This window comes from Mustelus asterias, unplaced genomic scaffold (genome assembly GCF_964213995.1).
Source record: "Mustelus asterias unplaced genomic scaffold, sMusAst1.hap1.1 HAP1_SCAFFOLD_3134, whole genome shotgun sequence".
Taxonomy (NCBI): Eukaryota; Metazoa; Chordata; class Chondrichthyes; order Carcharhiniformes; family Triakidae; genus Mustelus; species Mustelus asterias.
The window spans coordinates 4,619-10,000 of NW_027593079.1; positions in this window are offsets into that span (position 1 = coordinate 4,619).

Here is a 5,382-nt window from a genome sequence, read left to right on the forward strand (position 1 = left end):
GGGGAAAACATGCACCAACGGCGGGGAAGCCATTGTCCAACAGGGGGGAGCACATTAAGCAGCTGCCCTTAGTATCAGGAGCAGCGGGGTACAAATGAACCAGCAGCGGGGAAAAAAACTTCGTGGGAACTCATTAACCAGTTTCGTGGGAACTCATTAACCAGTTTCGGGAAAACTTCCACCAAAGGCGGGAAAACATGCACCAACGGCGGGGAAGCCATTGTCCAACAGGGGGGAGCACATTAAGCAGCTGCCCTTAGTATCAGGAGCAGCGGGGTACAAATGAACCAGCAGCGGGGAAAACAACTTCGTGGGAACTCATTAACCAGTTTCGTGGGAACTCATTAACCAGTTTCGGGAAAACGTCCACCAAAGGCGGGGAAAGCATCAACCAACGGCGGGGAAGCCATTGTCCAACAGGGGGAAGTACATTAAGCAGCTGCCCTTAGTATCAGGAGCAGCGGGGTACAAATGAACCAGCAGCGGGGAAAGCAACTTCGTGGGAACTCATTAACCAGTTTCGTGGGAACTCATTAACCAGTTTCGGGAAAACATCAACCAGAGGCGGGGAAAGCATCAACCAACGGCGGGGAAGCCATTGTCCTACAGTGGGGAGCACATTAAGCAGCTGCCCTTAGTATCAGGAGCCGCGGGGATCAGATTAAGCAACAGCCGGGAAAAGATCAGCCAACCGCGGGGGAACTCATTAACCAGTTTCGTGGGAACTCATTAACCAGTTTCTGGGGAACTCATTAACCAGTTTCGGGAAATCCTCCACCAAAGGCGGGGAAAGCATCGACCAACGGCCGGGAAGCCTTTGTCCAACAGTGGGGAGCACATTAAGCAGCTGCCCTTAGTCTCAGGAGCAGCGGGGTACAAATGAACCAGCAGCGGGGAAAACAACTTCGTGGGAACTCATTAACCAGTTTCGTGGGAACTCATTAACCAGTTTCGGGAAAACATCCACCAGAGGCGGGTAAAGCATCAACCAACGGCGGGGAAGCCATTGTCCAACAGGGGGCAGTACATTAAGCAGCTGCCCTAAGTATCAGGAGCAGCGGGGATCAGATTAAGCAACAGCCGGGAAAAGATCAACCAACCGCGGGGGAACTCATTAACCAGTTTCGTGGGAACTCATTAACCAGTTTCGGGGGAACTCATTAACCAGTTTCGGGAAAACATCAACCAGAGGCGGGAAAGCATCAACCAACGGCGGGGAAGCCTTCGTCCAACAGGGGGGAGCACATTAAGCAGCTGCCCTTAGTATCAGGAGCAGCGGGGTGCAAATGAACCAGCAGCGGGGAAAACAACTTCGTGGGAACTCATTAACCAGTTTCGTGGGAACTCATTAACCAGTTTCGGGAAAACATCCACCAGAGGCGGGTAAAGCATCAACCAACGGCGGGGAAGCCATTGTCCAACAGGGGCAGTACATTAAGCAGCTGCCCTTAGTATCAGGAGCTGCGGGGATCAGACTAAGCAACAGCCGGGAAAACATTAACCAACTTCGGGGGAACTCATTAACCAATTATTTGATGACCGGTAGGCGGCGCTCTATCGGCTTCGGCGACCGGCGGGTGGCGGTTCGGGGTCGTGGCGACCCGGGGCGAGGCGGCCCGGCCGTTGAAATCGCGAAAAAACGCGTTTTTAAAAAGAACCGTCGGTCCCCATCGGGATGGATTTGACCCCCTCATGCCGCCGTCGGGACCTCTTCGGCGGCATGACTACCGGAGGTGTTCCCGCCGAGGTGGACACTTGCATTTTCTGGCACGGTGGGTTGGCGGGGTACCTGCAGAATAGCAGGAAGGCGATGGCAATGACATGTGGCAACTCATTAACCAGTTTTGACTTTGCTGCATTGAAGGCGGAAAATCGAAACAGGGCCCCGCTCGAGCCCCCAGGTCTGCCGGGACCGCACCGGGCCGCCGCCCCGACGGCCGTTCGGCCAGAATGGGCTAGTATTTCTCCGGATTTTTGGCCGTTTTTCCGACTTTTTCGGACGTCGGAAAAGCGGCGGCCTGGCCACCGGCCGCGGCCGGGGGTGCCTTCCCCTCGAGCGAGGGCCCGGAATTCACCCGTTTGCAGCCCCGGAGGAGCTCCGCCGGCGGCCGGAATGGTTGAGACCATCGGCCGCGCTGAACGGAGCTCGGGTAACTCATTAACCAAACTGGACTTGGCCCCTGGCGCAGGAGGGGGGGTCCAGGTGAGGGCTGGCAGGCCGTGGCCACCCGGCAGCAGTGATGCACCCGCGATGGCGGTAGTCCTTCCGATTCGGAGGCTCCCTGGCCCCGCAGAGCAAAAATGGGAGCCGCACGGAGCTCTATGAAGTCAGATCCGGTCGGTGGTGGCGGGGCAGGGTGCACGGTTTCCCGCAGAGCTCGGCGGATCCGTCCCGCCGAGGTGGCCACTCGCATTTTCTGGCAGGGGAGTCCCCGAGGCTGGTTAACCAGTTACCCCCGGAAGTGGGGATGGAGTTGAGATTGAACCGTTTTGCGGGGCCTCCGGGCCCCTTCCCCGGTAGGACTACCGGGGCACACCCCGCCGAGGTGGCCACTTGCATTTTCTGGCACGGGGGGTTGGCGGGGTACCTGCAGAATAGCAGGAAGGCGATGGCAATGACATGTGGCAACTCATTAACCAGTTTTGAGTTTGCTGCATTGAAGGAGGAAAATCGAAGCAGGGCCCCGCTCGAGCCCCCAGGTCTGCCGGGACCGCACCGGGCCCGCCGCCCCGACGGCCGTTCGGCCAGATTGGGCTAGTATTTCCCCGGATTTTCGGCCGTTTTTCCGACTTTTTCGGCCGTCGGAAAAGCGGCGGCCTGGGCACCGGCCGCGGCCGGGGGTGCCTTCCCCTCGAGCGAGGGCCCGGACCTCACCCGGTTGCAGCCCCGGGTGGGGCTCCGCCGGCGGCCGGAATGGTTGAGACCATCGGCCGCGCTGAACGGAGGTCTGGTAAATCATTAACCAAACTGGACTTAGTCTCTGGCAAGAGAGATGGTCCAGCCGACGGGCACGACCGAGGGCCCGGACCTCACCCGGCTGCAGCCCCGGGTGGGGCTCCGCCGGCGGCCGGAATGGTTGAGACCATCGGCCGCGCTGAACGGAGGTCTGGTAAATCATTAACCAAACTGGACTTAGTCTCTGGCAAGAGAGATGGTCCAGCCGACGGGCACGACCGAGGGCCCGGACCTCACCCGGCTGCAGCCCCGGGTGGGGCTCCGCCGGCGGCCGGAATGGTTGAGACCATCGGCCGCGCTGAACGGAGGTCTGGTAAATCATTAACCAAACTGGACTTAGTCTCTGGCAAGAGAGATGGTCCAGCCGACGGGCACGACCGAGGGCCCGGACCTCACCCGGTTGCAGCCCCGGGTGGAGCTCCGCCGGCGGCCGGAATGGTTGAGACCATCGGCCGCGCTGAACGGAGGTCTGGTAAATCATTAACCAAACTGGACTTAGTCTCTGGCAAGAGAGATGGTCCAGCCGACGGGCACGACCGAGGGCCCCGGACCTCACCCGGTTGCAGCCCCGGGTGGAGCTCCGCCGGCGGCCGGAATGGTTGAGACCATCGGCCGCGCTGAACGGAGCTCTGGTAAATCATTAACCAAACTGGACTTAGTCTCTGGCAAGAGAGATGGTCCAGCCGACGGGCACGACCGAGGGCCCCGGACCTCACCCGGTTGCAGCCCCGGGTGGAGCTCCGCCGGCGGCCGGAATGGTTGAGACCATCGGCCGCGCTGAACGGAGCTCTGGTAAATCATTAACCAAACTGGACTTAGTCTCTGGCAAGAGAGATGGTCCAGCCGACGGGCACGACCGAGGGCCCCGGACCTCACCCGGTTGCAGCCCCGGGTGGAGCTCCGCCGGCGGCCGGAATGGTTGAGACCATCGGCCGCGCTGAACGGAGCTCTGGTAAATCATTAACCAAACTGGACTTAGTCTCTGGCAAGAGAGATGGTCCAGCCGACGGGCACGACCGAGGGCCCCGGACCTCACCCGGTTGCAGCCCCGGGTGGAGCTCCGCCGGCGGCAGGAATGGTTGAGACCATCGGCCGCGCTGAACGGAGCTCTGGTAAATCATTAACCAAACTGGACTTAGTCTCTGGCAAGAGAGATGGTCCAGACGACGGGCACGGTGGCAGAGTTAGCCGAACTTGACTTAGCCTCTGGCCGCAGAGAGGGTCCATCAAACGGGGCACGGTGGGAGATTAAGCCGCACTAGGCTCAGGCTCTGGCCACGGGAGGGTGGCCCAGGTGTGAGCCGGCAGTAAATGGTGAACCAGTGAAAAGCCAGCACCCGAGGGTGCGGTTGTGCTGCCGACTTGGAGGCTCCCTGTGCCCGCAGAGCAAAAATGTGAGCACAGACGGAAGTCTATGAAGTCAGATCCGGTCGGCGGTCGCCAGGCTCGGTGCATGGTTTCCCGCAGAGGTTGGTGGATCCGTCCCGCCGAGGTGGGCACCTGCATTTTCTGGCACAAGTGTCCGGAGGCTGGTTAATGAGTTGCCGCCGGTAGCCCGCATGGAGTTGCGATTGACCCGTTTTGCGGGCCCCCAGGCCTCATTCTCGGTAGGACTACCGGGCCGCACCCCGCCGAGGTGGACACCTGCATTTTCTGGCAGGGGGGGTTGGCGGGGTGCCCGGGGATTTTCGGGAACTCGTTTTTCAGAACATTTTTTGGCTAGCGGTGTCAGTTTGAAAGTACCCAGGAAAGTGCTACTTCACAAAAGGGGACTTTTTCCAAATATATAACCTCTTGAAGAGCACCTCAGTGTCGGAGGGGGCAGACACTTTACTTCATTTATGGCTAATTCCTCGGGTACGTTCTGGAAAACGGACAGAGTTGCCTGGCCGGTGGTGACTCTTTGGCAGATACATATATATATATATATATATTACGGCTTTTTCTATATATGTATCAAAGTGTGATAAACACTTGTGCAAAAAAACCAGACAACGGAATTGACGGCACTTTGTAAACGGCCTGCAAAGTACAAAGTCTGAGTTTTTTAAAAAAGTGGCACTCGGTGGTAGGGAGTGCCGGCGCTTTGAAACGGCACAGATGCCACGTTCCCTTGGGTTGCACTTCGTTCTGTGAGGCCTTAAAGTGCGTGCCCAGAAACCTCTGAATGCAAAAGGCGCGCACGCCGGTAGTGGGCTGCAACAATCAGTGCGTTTGCCTATCCATGCCTAAGCCTGGCGACCCTGCGGGCGATGATGGCATGTCTTGGGCGTTGGCCATGGACTGGGTCGGGCTTGACAGTTCGTGCTCTTCGCCTGTGACATATCCGGACTGACCGGACGCTCGTGTTCGACGCGGTAGGGCCCTTGGCGGGTTCATCGTTGATGCGCTGGTGCTTCAGGCTGAGCGGTTGTCCCTCTGTGGTC